We start from the raw sequence: 23,094 nt of genomic DNA on the forward strand, positions 1-23,094 counted from the left end.
TATTCCGATTGAATTGTAGTAAGTTAGTGGGTTGGCCTCCCGGCCCCTTATTTCAATTTCGGATTTCGCGGCGGAGGACATCTGCTGATTACATAATTACAGTATCTGACAGTTTTCGAAGTCATTCTGCATCCATGCTGTTGATAAGATTAAAAATTACTGTAAAAACATAAACCCACACATAAGCTGCATCGTCGAAATCTGAAAGGGTAAATTCAATTTTAATTGTTTATAAAAATGCATTTTAGTTGTAATTATTTAAGTTTCTAATGCTAGCCTAGGTCAGAACAAGCTAGGCTAGGCTTTGTAGTATCTGCTACGATCGATTTGCTGTTGAACTCAAGGCATTTTTCGATTCTTCCCGGCTGTTGTTTTCCTACACACTGATGTTACATCAGGCCTAGTCCTACTAGGCCTAGTCCTAGATTACCTAGGTACATGTTAATCAATCTTATTAAATAATATTAATTTAGACAAATGTATTTAAATCAAATCTCTGTTTTATTGTTAATTAAATTAAATAATGTTTTAACGTGGTTCATCTGTAAAATACCTTGGTAGGGACTGGCATATATTTTTCAATTTATCTTTCTGCATTTGAATAGTGTTCAGTTTGAAAGAGTATGTAATCGTAAGCATTTTAAACTTTAAATCAACAAAATTGATTGAGTATTTCGAAAGTTATGAATAAAATAAGGTGTAAAAATTTGGCACCATCACTATCCTTTGTTTACATAGGAATCCCCACCCCGCGTTTGTGACCTTGTACACAAATAGTCACTGGGTGAAAATACTACTAAAACACATATAAATACATTTTATGAACATATTTTTAATTAGAAAGTTGATGGTGACAAATATATATTTGCATAATACCACATTTTGTTTGGAAATTGTGTCAAAATCACAAAAATAAGATAGAAAGTACTTATTTTATGTTTACCCTCTCCCCGGACTGCGCGAATGTCCCGGAGGAATACCCCCACCTCAGCCAGGCTGTGTGATGATGTCATCAGGCACTTCGCGGCCTAGAATTGCTTACTCACCTAGCATCAGGTGATTAAAAACCTTTTGTGATCCAATATAGGTGATATTTATGTAAAACCAAAGGCGTACACTGTTAAAATATAAATATATCTAAAATATATAAGCAAAATCCCAAAATATTAGGCATGTTTTCGATTTTTTCTGATTTTACTAACATTTCGAGCCCAAAATAAAATGTCATCGCGAAGACATGTGGGCAAAGGAATTTCAAATTTTTCATCGGAATTTTCCGGAAAAGATCGTACAGTCATTCGTTTTTTCTGAATAGCCAATCAGAGTTCGTAAATTCATGCGCAAGTTGACCCCTTTTTAACAGGTTAAGGGTCACACTTGTCTATTCCCTAAAGATGTCTGCTGCCCTCTAGCGGTTTTGCTAGTAGCTAACCTTGGTGATAATATCGACGACCAGCTATCTTTCAAGAACCACATACGTGATAAATGCAGAACGATAGCTGTTAATTTATACTATATTCGTCAAATCCGCAAATTTCTCTCCAAGGACCTTTGCCAACAACTAGTTCAATCGCTCGTGCTGTCACATATTGATTACGCCAATGCATTGTATTATGGTCTACCTGCTAATACCCTTGCTCCAATGAAGAGGTTACTGCACCAAGCTGCGAAAATAATTGTCAGGAAAGGTCGGTATGACAGTGCAACTAACGCCATGCGATCCTTGCACTGGCTTCCGATGTCTCATAGATGTCAATTCAAAATAGCGTGTCTTGTATGGCGTTCGCTTAAAGGTTCCGCTCCAAGTTACCTGAGAGATATTCTTACTGTGCGGAATGTTTCTCGCAGTACTCGTTCAAGCACCAGCAATTATAACCTGACAATCCCACAAACTAAACGAAAGATATTTGCTGACCGTTCGTTCGCCGTAGCAGGACCCAAAATTTGGGACAGATTACCAAGTCACATTAAACACTTAGACGACTATAATCAGTTTAAAAAACATTTAAAAGCACTATATTTCAAACAATGTTACGATACAAATTGATGTGAAGCGCCGCTGATTATAATTAAATGTTGTATAAATGTGCGCTATACAAGTAATAATAATAATAATAATGTTTTCCCACTGCCCCCACCCCCACCCCCCCTCATCTCACGACATGGTCCAACTTCCTCCCTGGCATAGGCCACACAAATTTAATGTATTTTTTAAGAAGTCTAATAATTTTGTTAATAATAAATGTTTATATTTTTACTAGTATTTTACCGGATCGTCCAAATAATTTGGCCAGGTCACTACATTATTCAGTCTTCTCTTGTGTGAATGGGTCATTTAGAGTGTTTATAGGTTTTGTCATGGAGCTACATTTTAACAATCTACGTTGTTGTTGCTAGTGTTCGTATGGTAGACCAGAATTGTGATCTGTATTTATTATGTTCTTAAGGGTCTTTCCCACCTGTTCCGGCACGGTTCCGGTCCGGTGAATCGAACATCAATGTTTCGTTTTCACGCGGCTATGCGAAAGACCCTTTAAGCAAATTATTTATGCAATTTGAAATTGCAAATTACAGTATACATAATACACACAGTATTTTGTTTTTCTTCATACTCAAGAAACCACACAAATATGCCATGTACAAATAATTGCAGTCTAAACTTTGATTAGAAGTTTGATCTCATTTTGATGATGGATCAAAACTGTATAGTGACCATTAGATGCTGAAGGTTGCGTGATAGTAATGTTAGTCATTGTTGACCTCAAGTCCTTGTTAATTGCAAACAAATCAAAGTGCCTATTTGAATAAGAATTATTATTGAATAAACTTGGGAATAATGTACATAATTATCTACTTGAATGTTTATAGTAGCTTTGCCTATTAATTATCGTTATCACCTTGAAAACAATCTATACTCACTCCACTTGTAGGGTTATGATTTTATTAAACCTGTGATAAATAGGCCTTGGTAATAATATACAGTACTAGTGTTAACTGTTTTTGCTACTGTATACAAGACCACTGTGCAAGGTTTTACTAGCCCACAGTCTCTACTGTATTGTACATATTAGAGATGTGGGTAATTTTTACCTGGACACATTTTCCATAGCAATTTTAAGTTAACCTAGCAAATTATACATGTGTGTAAATGGTGGTCAATGCAGCTGTGAGTGCGATACACATGGTTTTAGAGGTAGTCGTATAAATTATTATTAGGGATTATAAACTATAAATTATTTTTGTGCTTTTAAACGCGCATCTTTCAAGATCACTAGGTTAGCCCAATGTGGTCCAATATGCCCTCCCTGTTTTGAAGAGAAAATGATTGATAGTGATATTCTTTAAACTCGTAATTTAACCATGCTATATCTTGAGACAATTTTATACATTATAACCAAGCCATTTGTAAAATTATTTATAAGAAAAGAAAGCTTCTTATAGGCTGCCTTTTTCCTATAGGAATAATTTCACTCTGTAGTGTTACACAGGTAGTGGCAGGTTTCCCAACTTTTGAATGTGACTGAAAATAAATCAATTGAATTGAAGATGTATCATTTAAAAAAAACAATCTTAAAGACCCCTTCCCTGCAATTTTGGACGTTTTTTGGAAAATAATACATATATATCACTTTAAAAACATTAAACCATGTCATTCCTTGTCTTAAATGTACGTTTTATGGTAAATTATGATAAAAAGTGAGAAACAATGCACTACCTAAGTAGCTCGCGGCGATCGACCTCTCGTGGACGGTCTTAGGCCTAGCCTAGCTAGGCTTAGTTTTGTAGGCCTAGCTGGTAAACATCGATAACGTACGAACATCGTACGCTAGCTATATACCTAGCCTGACGTTGTATAGTTGCTGCATTAATTGTCTTTCTATTTTTGCCAGACTCCGTTGATACAAATTGGGGAAAACCCGGTATTTTCGCTGAAAAGTTAGGAGTCTTCCATTTGTTTTGGCTTCACGATCGATCGAAAAGTGGGCGAATTACAGGTGAAAAACAAAACTATCAATCCGCGCGCAATGCATTTTGGGATTTATAGCGGGCCGCTATAATTATTAAAATCGATTTATTTTTCACATTTTTAACCGTTTAAAGACGAAAAAAGTTATCGCAATAGGACCATATAGTATTATTTTTACATTAAATATAGTTTGTGATCTTAAATTAGATCTAAAAAACGTAGGGAATGGGGCTTTAAGGACTAAAGCTCTGTCAACACTATCAAACTTTTATGTGACAATAAAATGTGATGTGCCCATATACAGTATGGACATGATGATGTCATGTCACTACCATATTTGGGCATATCACTACCATAATAGGCACATCATACTTTTTTTGTTGAGCTAGTTTGATAGTGCACTGTATGGAAGGGTTTGCAAGCAATACTTTAAAGGAGTCCCCTGATATTGATAAAGGTTGGCAGCACATGGTATAATGTTATGTAGCATTCAAAGAATGTTGTGTCAAAGGTCGTTAACGTTGTTCAGATGTGCATGCTTCTTATATATTCATAGCAATAATTTAAACAAGCATGATTCTGTAATACAGTACATTCATATATATACCACATTTCTTGAACTTCAATAAATCAATGCCACAAAAATAGAGCGACCGACATTAGTATAAAATTAAACTAAACTTGTTTCTGAGTATTATTAGCAATCAGTAAATTGTGTCCTCTGTGGATGATTATGATTGCAAGTTTACAAAATGTAATTTATATTTTTCGGTTTATATCATAATCGACAAATATATTTCTTATACAGTATTAACAAAATTAGTTTGGAATATAAAATTGGAAGGCAAAATTAGAACACATACGACAAATAAAAGCAAAAACCAAATTTTAATACCATCACTAATTACCATGCAATTATTATCATAAAAATAGTCCTTGGTTTATTATGTCAATCAATGTCTGGTACAGAGGTATTGTAGTAGATTTGAAAGCAAAATTTTGACATTTTAGGCAAGACGCACATTTTTATGTCCCCTCCCCTTGTAAGTATATGTGCCAGGTTTTTTTTACATCCTCCTCGCTACTATATTGGTAATACAGTATAAAATTCCAATTACTAACATATATGTGAATTTAAAAGCTACTGGAAATCATTATTTAGATTATGAAATAAATTAATACAAATATTCATTTATTATACTACTAACTGTTAAGCATTCTGTATAGTACTGTACATTAGATGTCATTTGTGGCATTCTTCAACGAGCTGACAATAAAATCAATAACATACATGCCACGATGATGCTAATGAAAAAAATAATGTAAATTATGCTCACTTGTAGCAATTATTTATGCAGATATACCGTTAGTAGTGCCATGAAGAAAATTAATGTCCTACATAATATTTTGAAACTATAAAAAGTATGAAAGTATAGTATGATAGTGATACACATATTAAACAATGATTGCGGTAACACGTATGTAGTTCAATAAGAACGGTCTAAAGCTCTGTCTATAGTATCAAACTAGTTTGAAAAAAAAGTGTGATGTGCCCAAATATGGTAGTGATATGCCCAAATATAGTAGTGATATGACATCATCCTGTCCATATATGGGCACATCACATTTTTTGGTCACATAAAGTTTCATATAGTGTAGACCGAGCTTTATAATAATATTTCTGCATGATTCAACTGTAAATATTATGAGTGATATTGCCAAAATACTATGTTAAAGGGGTGTAAATAAAGGACCAAAATATGAGTAATTAATAAGCAGTCAAAACATTTTGCATGGAAATCGTATATCTGGATATTTTATGTATTTTTTTTAAAACTATCTCTTTTTTTCCTTCCATGATTTGTTGTGCATTGTCAAATACAGTATGTGAAAATATTTGGAAAGTGCTCCCTCTATAATTGCTTTAGACCCTACCACTGGCATATCAAATGTATGTTGAAAAGGATCATACAATGTAAGAAAGAAATTACCGTAATAGTAATTTGAGGGCAAGAAAAAAGTCTCTCATAGTCATGTGAGATTTAATTGAGGAGCGAGAAAGTAGCACTTGGTGTCTCACACTGTGATATGAGTTTGAACTTCCACCAGAATTATGTACATAGATTGAGTCTTACTGAAACTGAACATTTTAATTGGATCAATAAACCTTTTTTAATAATTAAAAAACCAGGCTTTAGTTTCATATAACATTTGTTATATCGTAGTACCAAATTACTGTACTATAAATTCTCTTATCTGAATAAATATAACTAATGTTTAGGCCTACAGCATTTTATATTGAAAATGAGGCTCTAAACATGCAGATGGCTAAATAATCCATTAGCCCTAAAAACTCAGAAACATTTAAGATATAAAATTCCTTGAGGTGAATGGAGTATTCTATTGATTTTGATGTTAAAGTACAGTATGTTTTGAAATATAGATGAAACCTACACTGGCAAGCATTAATTTTTTGTTCAGAATAGCAAAATGTTAGTATATATCAGGAAATTATTATTTATGTTGAAACAGAGGCCTGGTAAAGGGAATTTACATTATATACAGTATGTAATAATTGTAGAATTACGTGCTTGATGTGAAAGGATGAACAGTTACTCCGTTCAAAGACCACTTTTTTCGTGTGTCTACTGTAGTAGTAATCTAACCGATTCTAACTACAGACCAAAACTGACCATAATGGCAGTCATGGTTCCAATTTATTTATTTTTATCACACCTCCAAACAATATTATGAAATGCTGCACCAAGAGGATATATTTTATAATAGTAAAAAAATGTTGTTAAATAATTCCTTCAATTCAAGTATTCTTATTGTTATTTTATAATGGCTTATGACATCATCATGTCCATATATGGGCACATCACATTTTTTAGTCACATAAAGTTTGATATAGTAGACAGAGCTTTATGCTTAGCAAACCAGCTTCAGGAGGCCAGTAATTTCAGATTTGTATTTTGTTTGTTTGATAGGAGGCCTGCTGTACCCTTTTGACTACAAGTTTTGATTACCATTTAAAAATCAATGTTTATTATAAATAAAATACTAATAATATAGTATAAGAATCAACCTTTAATTAATTGAGCACTGAGAGAGGACACAACTTTAAAATCTTGTGGTATTTTCATTTGATATTTGTTTCATAAATCACCAACTGGGATGTGAACAGATGTCAAGACTCCTGATTGGTATCTTTGTGTGTAAACACACAGTAACACACAGTTGCAAGTCCATTTAATGATTAGATTCTATCTAATAAAAACACTGACCTGGTACGTTATGTTTTTCAATAGCTCCTCTTTACACCAATATTATGATCATTAATTACTTAAAAGATTCAAATTAATTAAGGCTCTCCTACCTCTTATCATATTAATACTATTGCACACAGTCGAAGAAGTTGAACCACATACTGTACCAGAAAGAAAAAATATAATTTATCAAAATATAGAAACTATATGACTTTGATGGTTTTCATTTTTTTTTATATCTGTTTTAACTACATACAGTAATTGTTTGCTCCCAATATTTTAAAATTTTAATATCCTTTTTTTCTTTCATTCGTCTATGCTTATCATTGCAATCTATTCTGAACTAGTTAAAAAAGTCATTGACTGCGGGTAAAAATTAATAAAAATAATTCATGAATCTTAGAGAAGGAATTTAATTAGAAAAGTAAATGAAGACAAGATATGATGATGACAAGCTAAGCAATTAGCAGCTGAGAAGAAAGATTATGAGAAAAGCTGTATAAAAGCCTCATAGCGCCATAGAAATACCATCAACAGAACGCTGTCTCCTAGATTGCATTACCAATGTAATATCTAGGCACTTATTACATCTATAAATATCACCTGCCGATAGTGAATATATCCTTTAGAAATATTTTCTATATTGTCTGTTGTGTTAACATATATTTGTCTTGCGGTCATTCAAGTTGTATTATGTTTTGCTATATTTCTGTCTGTCTGTCTGCGGTTTTCTGTTTTGTAATTAATCAAAATAATTTGGATCCTACTTTTATGAAACAAGTTTATCTGTCTCCCTCTGGAGTAGTTTGAGACCATCCATGTTTTAGTTGTATTTGTATGAATGAACTATTCTAGACTAATAGAGTATGAAACTTTTTAAAGCTAGGTACTCTCACTAGTATGAGACTGAGAGTCTTCCTTTCTTTAGGTGTTTTGTCTCTTTCAATATGAGTAAAGACACTCATCTAGTGTTTATCAGTATCACCCTTCTGTACCTTGACTGATGATAAAAAACCCACTTAAGTTCTAGGCAACAATTGCCTAAATTTCCTTAATTAGGTCAAGCATTTTGATTGATCATAGATTTTATTTAAATAAAAACTAGCCATATTCAATATACACACATGCTTAGAGGCGTTATATAACACTCAACATCATCCATAAGGAAAATTAACTATATATAATATTTTTCTCGAGGGATTATATTATCCAATATAATTACATATGTGTACAGTATCTATGTAAATAAAAGAAAGTGATTGGTCAAAATGGCAAAACATTACATTTGGCCTATTGGTCCATGAAAAGTGTTATATTGACTTGTTGGTTAGATGTCACTGGAATAACATGTTTGTGGACATTCACTCTCCCTCACTGTAGAATAGCCACACTGCTGTTTTGCTGCTATAGCCTACCATTCAACTTTTCATAATTAATTTTGATTGATTATGTCTTGTTAATTATGAACCAAGCAGGGGAATGGTCAAAGAATGAAATGTCACTTTACATGGCTGGTAGGAAAAATTAAGGCTTGTTAAACAGTTGTGTGATATCTGTCAAATTCTATTTAATATCAATGAATGGTAATCTTAACAAGGTATTTTGTAAAAGACCACCATCTTTTTACCAGTTGTCTTTTATTTACATACAAAAATGAATAAAGCCGGAGAAGAATAATTTTATTCTTCCCAAATAAAACCACAAAATGAAGAAACATAAAAATATATTAAATGTTTTAAAGTTGTCCTGATTGGCTGAAAACATAAGAAACTGGGTTTTTTCACACTAACACTAAAGTTTCCCACAATTTCTAGGGCAGTGTCTACCTACCCTACCACCAACATAATGGTATAACTATAGTATTATAGTAACCCTTTGTCAACATGCCCACTGTGAGAGTATGTCGGGGTTGTCCGAAAAAACATAATCCAAGACAATTCTGTACTTGTAAGAATGTAGTTCAATTCTTTTTGGTTTTTAAACTTCCACTAGTTTAAATCCATAGGTATTCATTTTATATCCATGATTTTCTACTGTAGTTGAAAATTAAATGGAAGAATGAGTAACCTTTTGGACTCTACCACAATACCAGGAGGGATATCGTCCATCCAGCTTTACTCTAGCTTTACTCTAGTCCCACAAAATGTCTTCAAGATGAAGACATGTGTTAGACAACTACATGTATCTACTTTTCTTAGCTATAGTATACTGTTCCAAGTTAAAAAGTCTTTCTTTTCAAAAATGAGAAATTGATAAATGGTATTTTGTATAGGCTTGGCATTTAAAATCCTTATTCAACTAGATGTCACACGTAGCTTAGCAACACATGTTATTATTCGTAGATTATAAATTAATTTCATTTGATGTTCACACCTGCTTTGAGTATGTCAATGTGAAAATCATGTGGTTGACGAGCGCATCATTAATGCTGTTCATGTGAATAAAAGTCCATTCTTTATTATACTACTGTAGTAATACAGTAGTATAGAAAATCCATTCTTGAAACAGTTAATGCAATGTTCTCAAAGGCTTATTATTTATCATAGGCACTGAAACAGCAAAATGGATTGATATAACTCTTTACACACAAATCCTCTAATATAACAATAACAAAATGCACATTTTTCATCTAAATCACATTTTGACATTTATTTTATTCATTATATTATTGACAATAGTATATATTTCCTTGACAACTAGAAACAATATGATGTGTCAAGCTGGTTGCTATTCAAGAAAAATACAATAGACTAAATCACTACCATAATGTATTTACATGTGGTTGTACTGTATACTTTAGTATAGCACTTATACAGTAGATATTTTTGGATTTCAAAAAGGTACCAAACCGAAAAAGTACCTATTGCTTTGCTAACTGTTTGTAATGCGAGTACTGCGTCATTTTGATCCGAATCCTAGTTTTATATTGTGGACCATACATAATGCCAACTAAAATACTTTAGGAAATTGAAATACTGCCCCCTAGATTTATACATTTACGGTAATGTAATAAGTTAACAGAGTTGTACATGAAACTTATTTGGATAGAGCTGTAATTATACAATAACTATGTTGTATGAATTATTTGTGAAATCGTGTAAAGTTCTAATGATTATTAGTGGAAAATAAATAATTGTTCATTTAACAATGGTCCTTGAAATTGAAAGAGGAACACCATTATGTAATTATTATAATATTTAAATGTAAAAGGACAATTTATAATGGCATATATTTATTCTTTGAATGATCATTTTTTTTATTTAAAGAAATTATGACAAAACAAGGTATGTGCAAATATGTAAGCACTTTCACTAGAAAGGGAGAATTAAATTGATCAGATATTGTATTATTAAACTAATTAAATTTCTAAGCCCTATAGATCGCAGATCAAGTTGTCATGATGCAGTGGTTTTAAAACATCAAATGCAAAGGCATGAAGATAATCCTCCTCGTCTGCAGGTCGATTTAGAATAATCACCTTTGTAAATGAAATGTTGGTTTAGAATGAATATTTTCTGTATCCCAGTATTCAAGAGATATATTCTGCTAGAAATATATTTTTACATCTGTATAATTATGATTAAGTATAGTACATCAAACAAACAATTTTGTAAAAATTAACAAAATGAAATCAAGGTTTACAATTACACATTGCCATCCATGGTAAAATGTAGCATTTGTCAGAGAAATTGTTGAGTAACCAACCAACCTTTCTACAAATACAGTAGAGCAGCCTGAGGAAAAGAAGAGAAAAGGGGATCAGGAAGGTGGGAACCTGTGGTAGTGGTTCAGCTAAAGTACTATGAATCAAGCACATCAGTACAGTAGAGCAGCCTGAGGAAAAGAAGAGAAAACAGGAAGGTGGGAACCTGTGGTAGTGGTTCAGCTAAAGTACTATGAATCAAGCACATCAGTACAGTAGAGCAGCCTGAGGAAAAGAAGAGAAAACAGGAAGGTGGGAATCTGTGGTAGTGGTTCAGCTAAAGTACTATGAATCAAGCACATCAGTACAGTAGAGCAGCCTGAGGAAAAGAAGAGAAAACAGGAAGGTGGGAACCTGTGGTAGTGGTTCAGCTAAAGTACTATGAATCAAGCACATCAGTACAGTAGAGCAGCCTGAGGAAAAGAAGAGAAAACAGGAAGGTGGGAACCTGTGGTAGTGGTTCAGCTAAAGTACTATGAATCAAGCACATCAGTACAGTAGAGCAGCCTGAGGAAAAGAAGAGAAAACAGGAAGGTGGGAACCTGTGGTAGTGGTTCAGCTAAAGTACTATGAATCAAGCACATCAGTACAGTAGGTTAAGATGGAGGAAAAGAAGAGAAAACAGGAAGGTGGGAACCTGTGGTAGTGGTTCAGCTAAAGTACTATGAATCAAGCACATCAGTACAGTAGGTTAAGATGGAGGAAAAGAAGAGAAAACAGGAAGGTGGGAACCTGTGGTAGTGGTTCAGCTACAGTACTATGAATCAAGCACATCAGTACAGTAGGTTAAAGACAAAGGAAAAGAAGAGAAAACAGGAAGGTGGGAACCTGTGGTAGTGGTTCAGCTACAGTACTATGAATCAAGCACATCAGTACAGTAGGTTAAAGACAAAGGAAAAGAAGAGAAAACAGGAAGGTGGGAACCTGTGGTAGTGGTTCAGCTACAGTACTATGAATCAAGCACATCAGTACAGTATGTTAAAGACAAAGGAAAAGAAGAGAAAACAGGAAGGTGGGAACCTGTGGTAGTGGTTCAGCTACAGTACTATGAATCAAGCACATCAGTACAGTAGGTTAAGATGGAGGAAAAGAAGAGAAAACAGGAAGGTGGGAACCTGTGGTAGTGGTTCAGCTACAGTACTATGAATCAAGCACATCAGTACAGTAGGTTAAAGACAAAGGAAAAGAAGAGAAAACAGGAAGGTGGGAACCTGTGGTAGTGGTTCAGCTACAGTACTATGAATCAAGCACATCAGTACAGTAGGTTAAAGACAAAGGAAAAGAAGAGAAAACAGGAAGGTGGGAACCTGTGGTAGTGGTTCAGCTACAGTACTATGAATCAAGCACATCAGTACAGTATGTTAAAGACAAAGGAAAAGAAGAGAAAACAGGAAGGTGGGAACCTGTGGTAGTGGTTCAGCTACAGTACTATGAATCAAGCACATCAGTACAGTAGGTTAAGATGGAGGAAAAGTCTGGTTTCCAACCTGCTCTTACTGAACAGAGAAAGAAAGTTTAGTTAAAGCCACATCTACGAGCAGAAAACATCTGGAAAGTGGAGATGTCTTCTATGGGCTGAGCATAAGTAGAGATCTCTGGTTGTCAGAGAACAATTAACTCAGGGAAAGTTGATGTCTGTGGTCAAAGAACAACCAGCTCAGGGAAAATGAAGATCTGTGGTCAGAGATAGGTGGATATCTGTGGTTTTCTGAGAACAACTAAATCAGGGCTGTGGTGTGTCACCGGTTATTATAGTTACTATAGCCAAAATAATACTGTATGAGCATAGGAGGAGCACTGTAGAAAAAGTGGAGATCTTTGGTAACCAACCTTCAATTCGTTGAGACACCAGAAGACATACTGTAGGAAAATAGAAAAGAAGAAGAAAATACACTTTGTACAACTTAAGGTGTCAACTGCAACTATTCAAATAGAAAGATTTTTTCCATGTTCATCATTAAGATTTGTGAAGGAAACAATAAAAGGGTGTTTAATGAGCCTCAACTTTATGTAGTGTGACGACGCTATACAAATGGTAACATTTCACTGACATTTTAATAATTATGTGTCTAGTTACAGTCTACTATGTTTACAATTATCAAATTATTATAAATCACATCTTTGTTTATCCTATTACATTCACAATGTTTTCTCTATTAGAGTCTTCTCGGATAAGGACTTTAAACCGTAGATCCAGTGTACACAACTTTAAAGAACCTAGTACATCTTTCGAGACGAGTAGGGGTTTACCTTAGTGTACTAGTTCACACACAGCCACTGTTACAAACTCATCATAGTACAATACATACAGTACTGTATTATACTATATGACTGAAGAGGCTTTTAGGGACCACATTGGAATTAAGTTGTTTTACTTTAAACGACTTTATGTGTTTTCCCGTGCATCGTCAGACCTCATTAATCCCGCCATTTTTATTTGCTTTTTTGATGTATTTTAATATTTAAGGTGATTATATATATTATTGACGTATTTTTAATGTTATGTATTGAGATGCCAAATAAATGAAAGAAAAAAGGAAAGAAAGGCTACTCAGTATAAAGAATAAATAATTACATTTAATCCATATAAAGTGGAAGCTTAAACATCTCTTTGTAGTCGTTCTATAATAAGATCACTTTTACATGGATTTTAAAAAATTTAAAAAAAATAAATAATTATTGTTATTCATTATTTCCCGAATTGTAAACAAACATTTAATAGCTGATTCATTCATACACAAATAAGTATGAATCTGTATCAAAGAGTTACATGGGTATGACAACCCTTGACATTTTTAGCTTATTTGCAAATTACTTATTTCATTACTCAACTCATCTTATTTTATATTGTTGATTGTAAAATCTATACTACAAAGATATTTATATTGGTTTACATTGTTATAATAAATGTCATTAATTTACCTTAAAATAATTTGTGTTTGAATTAAGATTTTGTTTCTAATGTATGCACTTTTGTCCTAAGATGCATGTGTTTGATTCAATGAATTTATGGCTTTCTATACTTTATATTTGACTGAGTATATTTCCAGTGGAGGGGGAGGGGGTGAGCTTTAGAAAAATTAGGGGGAGAGATTATATTCGTCAATTATTGTACTCAAATTTCAAAAAGTATTTTACAAAATTTACAAAAATAAATGTCGACATTATAATGGATTGGAATTTGGTATTAAAAAGAAACAATTAAAAAATCAATTACATAAAACTATTAACATTTCAAATTAAAACAAGTGTGAATAACCAAATAGAATATAGTATCAACAAATGCTGGAAAAAAATATAGGAAATTGTTAAAAGTTAAAACATCGCACATACAAAATCCTTTTGTCAAAAAATGGGCAACCAAATTGCTAAAACAGCTTTTCCAAATTGATTAATTTGTCTGTATCAGTGATTTGTCTACTCTCATCTCTGCTCTATCTACACTATCAAACTAAAAAAAAGTGTGATGTGACTAAATATGATAGTGATATGTCAAAATATGGTAGTGAAAGTATCATGTCCATATATGGGCACATCACATTTTTTTGTCACATAAAGTTTGATAGTGTAGACAGAGCTTTCGTTTTATATCTACTATACTCCAAACCATAAGATTGTTTTAAACACTGTTCTAAAAAAACTGCTGTAATATAATGTAAGTATAAGTTTGTGATTGATTAATATATGATAATTAAACTTGAAAATACATTAATTTATAATAATTACTTTTTCATTGTTTTCTTTACTTACACAGTAGAAACCACAAATGATAGGCTTTAGCGAAACCAACATTGTTTTAACGACCTATTTTACTTGCCAATTACTTCCGTTTGTTTAGAACTTTAAAACCCACAACCAAGCTATGAAGATGTTATAATGCCCAACAACTTCCTGTACCATTCTTGTAATGGAAGTCTTAACATTTACTACTTCCAGTATTACCTCATTTTGTATTAAAATAATATTAATACAATATGTTGATATAATAGTACTTGATGTATTTTTGTTTTGTTTTTTCAACTTATAATTATAATTTGTTTTATTGTTCAACTTTCTAATTGGTGCCTTGAGTACTGATGAAATAAAATAAACAATAAAAACAAGATTTTTATTCATTTCTTGCTCTTAAATTGTAATACAAGTACGAGACTTTAGTAGAATAAAATAATTCTCTTGTTAATAATAATTTTTATAATTTGGGAAAAAAACTTTCTCACAAGAATGTTGTTCCTGAGTCTGTATCATCTGAAAACAAAATCAAATTCAGAGTAAAAATAAAGTTGTTAAAAATAATATGAAATGTAACTATCAAAAAATCAAAGTGTTTTCTGTTCTTGCCAATGTTATACTTCAATATAGATTTCTCTAAATCTTAAAATATTGAATAAAAGTTACATCACATAAAATATATCAAAGCAGAGCCTATAAAGAAACTTTGTTGGGATATTTGTCTAAATTCCAAATATGTTTTTACAATAACAAGTCACGATTACAAATTAATAAGAAAAATATACAATTTCTTACGTTTATGGAATAATGCAAGAGATTCTGTCGCAAAATAAATTGCCTTTTGGCTAGAATTTCACATTTTTTATCCACAGAGAAATGCTTCTTCTATCATTGTGTTAGGAACTTTAAAGCGATTTCGGCTCATCAGCAGAAATGGATCAATCTCTTCCACTACTATATTGTACCATAGGCACAATAACATCATTTTGTCTACTTCGAAAAATCACCCAATACCATAGGGCATTCTTTGAATGAAAAAGTGTAATTATTATGAAATGACACATGCTTGTTTTCATTTTGACAATGGCACTGAATATTAAAAAGGAACAAAAAAACTAAAAGTAATTTTGATAAGTGCTCTTGATTTTTTAAATTGTTATTTTTTTTTTATAATATTTGTATTAATATTCAGTATTCTACAAATGGTTATGTATTGGACTCAAACCATGGGTTATATTGTAGTCAATACATCACTTCCAAAGCAGTTCATTGAATGAGATAACAGGATAAGAAGTCTGGTCTTATTAAAGCCAATATTCTTTTTTCCCTTTTTGTTTACAGTTATTACAGTTAAGTTGTGCTGCATTTTAACTTGCACAGTTGACATAGCAATTTCTAAGACTTAAGAACGCGTGGGCTTCATTACAATTAGTGTCACATCACACACGAAATAGATTGTTTAAAATGTAACTGCAGCGGTGGTGTTTTACTTTATCCCGCAAGTTTGAGGTTATTCAAAACTATCCTCTAATATGCAAACATTTCAAATATTCACTTTATTCCCAATAAAGTTAATCTAAAAATGTTATTGATACTATATTGAAATTATTATTGTTTTTTTGTGATTCTTCATAAAAGGTTTTACTAATAGTAATATATTGAAAAAAAAACCAGAAATGGTGGCCATTTTGTAGAATATCACTTTGCTGTGACATGATCTAGCCTTTAGCTATTATGTTTTTGCTATTATTATCGGTATTCTATCACGAAAAGGCAAGCTTTGGGCTTGAAATATTATGTTAAAATATTTGTAGGTCTACAAGACTAAGTGGTTATGACCTCACCACCTGTGCCTTCTCCTCTTTAAAAATACATTAATGCTACTTGTTCTTTGAAATATCAGAATATAGATGATACAAAATAATAATAATAAAACTTTCATTCCATGATTGCTATACATGACTATGCATGCTTCACTTTAATGATTAATAATAATACAGTAATAATATCCTGGAATTATATAGTGCCTAATGTTGTGAAACCTTTATGTGCTGAACATTATTACCCCAGTCATTTTTTCGGATCAAACACATATGGAAACATACTCCCATAATGCAGCTAGTAATCAGCGCAAAGTTGTGTCTTGATCTAACCCGATTCCCATTTATACACCTGGGTGGAGAGAGGCAAACGTAAGTAAAGTATCTTGCCTAAGGATACAAGCAATGCGGCGAGAGTTGGATTCCAACCTCGATCTCACGATCAGTAGTCGAACGTCCAACACACTGCGCCACACGCCCTTACTTTAAATTGAAACACAAAAACAACCGCTTACGAAACGTGAATCACAAACAGAGCTACAAATGCATCATTTAAAAAGAATCCAGATGTTTATAGCTACAATTTATAAGAATAATATTTTAAAAACAGTATCCTTTTGCATGTGTTCAATGTTTAAATCTTCTCTACCCAGAACGAAATCTTGTTAGTTTAATTGTTTCCTGTCCGTCCAAAGTTTTACGAGGCTGTCGTTAGTTTCTTTAATCCACCTACAGACCAGACTATAATGAAAGCCCTAGGGTTTATAACGCAAGTCAATAAGTTCAACAAATTGTGACCTGAATGTTATTTTTATGCATTAAGTTGAATATCTATCGTAATTTCTGTTTTTTTATGGATGCTCGGTTAATTTCATGCATGGCTTGTATTAACTTTATAAATTAGTATTTTGAACATTTTTAAAGTTGTATTTTTATATATACTGTAAAATAACTGAATAAAAGTATAGCAAACACAAATATCAGATTCATAGGCAGAAAGCTGCATATGTCTCCATTCCTTGAATACATGCCTTCTTATTATAGACCACCACTAGTTACTGTAAGTCCTAGTTAAAACATTTTGAAGAACTAGTCTTATTTAAAAAGTATTTATTAATAGGTTTATCGAAATTTGCTTGATTTCGTGAGGAACATCATTGCACAATGCATGATGGGAAGAGTTTGGGAGCAAACGTCACGATGCGTACGCACAAACAACAAATCACGTAGGTATGCGTCATAATGTTCCCAAACCCTTGCCACCATGCGTTGAGCACTCTTTTTGCGATAAACAATTTTGGATAGAGAAAATGTTGATTCAATGGTTTTATCAATTATAGGTTATCATATACTACTGTATGTAGGTGTAGCCAGGTCCATATCTAGGGATGTTCGTAGTATTATTATGAATATTGAAAATGCAGTAACCAGCTGAAAAGATTATCTATTGAAAATTACACGTTTCATAGTTTTCCTATAAGACAATTTTTCTATTAGCGATATTTGTTTCTATTTTTAAATTGAACTGAAGACAGGAAAGTATATTTATAAGTAAGTCTGCTGTAAAGAAGTGGTTTACAATATTAAATTATAATAATTAGAAATGAAGCCACTTAAGATCTGTTTACATGAAACAGAAACTCTGTGAAATTTAATTTGTAAATATTAAAATTTTATAAATAGGTTTTCCTAATAATTTTTTTCTAGTTGCAAACGTCACATTAAAACATTTTCCAGACTTGTTTGTTTTTCTTTTATTTTAAAAATTCAAGTTCAAATGATATATTTTTACATTTAACTGTTTTTAATGAAACTATTTTTCTTTTATTAGTATTTTTTTTATTATTGTAATTAAATAAGTAACCATGAATAAACTACAAATGTGCTATGTTTTAAAGTTATAGCACTATTAAAAATAATAATGACATCTCAAAGCCTTTAAAGCAGGTTGGACAGAATTATATGTATAGCACCTTTACTTAAAAGATGGTATTTTCACGCTAAAAATCGTATAAAAACAAGTGTACGCTTAATTTTGAAATCACTCACCCTAGACCTTTCCAAAAACTGCTTCACAATTTAATGATGTCAAATAAACTTCTGTTTTGTTTTTTTGTAAACGGTAGTAGTACAGAAAACAATTCCTAAAATGAAAATATAAAAATATCCCTCCACCCAATTGATTGACAATTGTTCCCTCCTCTTTCGGACCAAGAATTGTATAGTAATACTGACACTCCTCAGCTGAGCTAATATGTCTGATTTTCTGAAAAGTCTGGTGGTATTCTGAATGTGTTTTTATAAGTAAAAAAATAATTTGAAACCTTTGGACCAAGAGAAAGTATGGATTTGAGAAAGTTTCTGGTTTTCAGAGAGTTTCTGGTGTTACGAGAGTTTCTGGTTTTGCAAGAGTTTCTGTATTTCAGAGAGTTTCTGGTGTTACGAGAGTTTCTGGTTTTGCGAGAGTTTCTGCTTTTCAGAGAGTTTCTGCTTTTCATAGAGTTTCTGCTTTTCAGAGAGTTTCTGCTTTTCAGAGAGTTTCTGCTTTTCAGAGAGTTTCTGCTTTTCAGAGAGTTTCTGCTTTTCAGAGAGTTTCTGCTTTTCAGAGAGTTTCTGCTTTTCAGAGAGTTTCTGCTTTTCAGAGAGTTTCTGCTTTTCAGAGAGTTTCTGCTTTTCAGAGAGTTTCTGCTTTTCAGAGAGTTCCTGCTTTTCAGAGAGTTCCTGCTTTTCAGAGAGTTCGGTATTTGGTGAGGGTGAGTTCGGTATTAGGTGAGGGTGAGTTCGGTATTAGGTGAGGGTGAGTTCGGTATTAGGTGAGGGTGAGTTCGGTATTAGGTGAGGGTGAGTTCGGTATTAGGTGAGGGTGAGTTCGGTATTAGGTGAGGGTTGACTGCAACATAACTATACTGTTCATGAGGCAATATAGTGTGTAATACTCGATATGCTGTTAATGAATGTCAGTGATGTAATACATTATGTTGGATAATGTAAGATTATTTCATTAGATATGTTCAATGTTTGATAAATTATGTTTAGAAATTGTATATGACAAGATAAATCATTTCTCAACTAATCTTTACATTACATCTGAGGTACTGCTAAATTCAGATGTGTTCCATAGATAAAAAAAATTGACGAATAATGTGTCTTTGTAAAAGAAGAATACATACAGATCGGGGAATAGAATTTAAGAATTACTGTAACTAATACCGGGTGTATAGTAGGATCTCCATTTTCGTAGAGTAGGGTCTTATTTTTCGTATTGTACTGTAGGCGAGTCCCTTCCTTTTCGTATTATGTCTCAGTTCTCGGGGTCTCCGTCTCTCTACATTCAAATACCTGTACCTTACCTGGCTGGAAATAGCAAGTTTTCTCGAACTCTTATAAAATATAAAACTGTAGAGAACCTTAGCACGCAAAACAACTTATTTATCACATAATGATAGTATCCTAGGCTTGGAAAAGTTTGTAAAGTTGAGCAATTACTTTAAAGTCATTAGAATTATGCATGCAATGTTGTCTAATAAATCTTGTTTTAATTACATGTGACATCATAAATCCTATAAACTCAAATAATGTTTCAACAACTTATATGTTTAGAATTTTAAATTCAAATGTGTTTGATCGATAGTAAGAAGAAAAGATGAGATTCATGAGAAAAAGGGTAGAATATTTATACATTAAATGCCGTCTTTAAATTCATTTCTTTTTTAAAATGGTCAAATAAAAAAAAAATCTGCAATTTTTCATTTAATCATTGTAGTTAGGCAGTTCAACTTGATGCTACCATATTTCCCTGAAAAAAAAAGATCAAAATGCTTGTGGGTATATCATGGTGGATGATATGATATGGCTAAAAAATAAAAAATTAACAAGATATCTGTAACTTCAAGTTAGTTAGTCATGCATTTGATAAATTTGTTTTCCCACTTTATTTTCATAATTTTTTTCAATACCTCTCCATTTACAACATTGACAAATTTACAAGATTTTCACTATAATGCCAATTGTTTCAACAAAATGTTACAACAAATTTCCAACAATTGTGAAACATAATGGTAACTTGGCGTTCTTTAGAAAATATTTCTCTTTCCAAAAAGATAAATTGTACTAATTGTATGTGACAGCCTAAATCCTATGTAAAGTTAACATATATTAAGACTAAGAGATGGCTCAAGATTACAATTTTACGATCGAGGAGCTGGGTGATTGTCTTGTACGGGTGACATACAGTATATTTTGTTACCTACTTTGGCAATAGTGTCAAGTTTGGCTAGTAGTAAAAAAAAAGGATTTTGTTGTGAATCGGATATGTGATTTTTTTTATTATCATAGATTTTATATCTAAAAACATGAATGAGAAAGGAAAAACTCAGCAATTTTAAAGTGAAAAACAAAATAGAAAGACAGCTATATAGCAACAGCAAACCAACACAGTTTTTGTGTTGTTCAATCTTTATCTTCATAATGTGAAATTCTACAAGATTTCTGAAAAATATCAATATCATGTTTTTTGGAAGATAACAATTTTGTGAGAATAGTAGGATTATGTACAATAACAAAGGATGTAGTGTTGATTGACAGTTATTTTATACACAACTGTATTGTGTAGACAATCTTGTACATTTCAACTATCTTTCTTTCTCATCCTGAGGAGCTCCCTCATTCATAAAACAATTAATGTTTTCTGACACATTTGAAAACACAAACTTGTCAAATTGGCTGTCAGCCAATGGGTTCTTGGTTGAATCTAATCCTTTATTTTGTAATTTTATAAGTGAAAACATTTTTTTCATTTTTTTTTCTACAGAAATGATTAACAATATTAAAACTACAAAATAAGCTATTCAAAGTTTGATTTAGTTAATCTTCGTTTTTCATGTTTTTGGAAGACAATACATCTTTAACAAAATTAAAATAATAAATACCATAAGATATGACCAAAGTGAATACGTTTTCATCAAGTCCATTATAAGTAAATATAATTAAGCCATATAATATCCTTAATTATATAATTTATAGCACTTGACAAGTACATTAAAAAGTGGGTCATGGATGTACAGATGTGTGCTATGTCTAATATGTATTATAGTTCATTTCACACATCAGCTGTGTTGTTGATGAAAACGCCTTCTATTCCAACAGTATAAATTATCCTTCAACTCCCAATTGTAATGCTGCTATATGACAAACCTGGTCAAGTCTACCTAAACTACTGAATGGTTAATTCCACTATATTTACCTACACAAGTGAAATCACTGATGCTTACTATACTGCAGAGATTCTTACATACCACGTTTTGTGCTTGAATGACCGTGTAGAGACTGCAAGTTCATTTACAATCTATTTATTCTGTATTTTAGGAATGTCAGCACTGTTTTGCCGTGTGTAACGCCGTGAATGAATAAAATATCAACCGGAAAAGTCAGGCCAGGCTACAGTAGCTGAAGTATTTATATTCAGTAGCAATAACCAAGCAGAATTAAAGGAAGTCCGCGTACTGATATTAAGAGACTAGTTGAAATAAAGAGGCCTATGTTTAAAGATCTTATCAGATATTCAGCGGAATCAAGCTGAGGTGGACATTTTCTGTGTTGTGTTTGTCTCTATAAAGCGGGAGAATACTGCTTAATGGTTTTTTTCTGAACTGTGTACTCATCCAAAGGTAGGATTTTTTATATTATACTTGATTAGCCTACAAAGATCAAATTAATTACCATTATAATTGATTAGCTTATCCAATTTGTGTCTGATTAAATTCAAACACCAGTTTATGAAATGCATTTAGTACCTATGATACTAACCCCTGGGATGTACTGCATTGTACCGGTAATAGATGTTGTAATTCGATACATCCGTATTCTTTTCCAAATTGTAATTAAATTTATTAAAATGGTTCTTTAAATTGGTTATCTAGATCATTGTTGAATAAAGAAGGGGTGTAATTTGAGCACTCTCTTTTGACTGATTGATCGAATGTTGATAAATTGAAAACGCATCAATTATATTACGCCACTACTACAGTATAATGAACTGTATTATGCCTGTATGACAGTTAATCAGTGACTGAGTCATATTAAAATATACATTTTGAATGTGGACAGATTCCTGGCAATCACATTTTCGCTTAGTGTATGGACATGTACTGTACACTCACTATCACAACTTGGAAGAAGGAGGAGTATTCAGTAACAGTAACACACTGTACTTCTAGTACGAAATATGTTATGTCTTACATTTGTTTTATTCCAAACAAATACTGTATTATTTCCAAAAAACAGCATATCCTACAAGGATCTTATCGACAATTGGGATAGATGTGTATGTTGATGAATAATAGAGTAATTTAACAGATTTTCTTCTAATGTACTTAGTACTATACCATCTTTTACTAGAAGCAGGATACAAGTGAATTCATTAAAGGTACTGCTAAACAAATTACCCAGCCTTTACAATAAGTTCTATAGAATTTCTTTGTTGTTCTTAAGTCTAGAACATTAGAATTAGCGAATCATGTCATAGAGGTAGATCAAATCAATTTTAAATATATTGATAAACAAATCCTGATTCGATCCTGACCTTACCAAAATCATAATATCCCAATT

At 32.2% G+C, this 23,094-nt stretch overlaps 1 protein-coding gene across 1 annotated transcript in view; it reads left to right on the plus strand.

Annotated features, from left to right (window-relative positions):
• The first annotated feature begins 78 nt into the window (after nucleotides 1–78).
• The window catches only part of LOC140040179 (CUGBP Elav-like family member 2), a 111,033-nt gene continuing 88,017 nt past the window's right edge, over nucleotides 79–23,094 (plus strand). Inside the window, exons 1-2 of the mRNA XM_072085909.1 lie at nucleotides 79–209; nucleotides 21,853–22,154. The gene's annotated coding sequence lies outside the window, so the exon portion shown is untranslated. The remainder of the gene's footprint in view (nucleotides 210–21,852; nucleotides 22,155–23,094) is intronic.

Source organism: Antedon mediterranea, chromosome 2, assembly GCF_964355755.1.
Source record: "Antedon mediterranea chromosome 2, ecAntMedi1.1, whole genome shotgun sequence".
NCBI lineage: Eukaryota > Metazoa > Echinodermata > Crinoidea > Comatulida > Antedonidae > Antedon > Antedon mediterranea.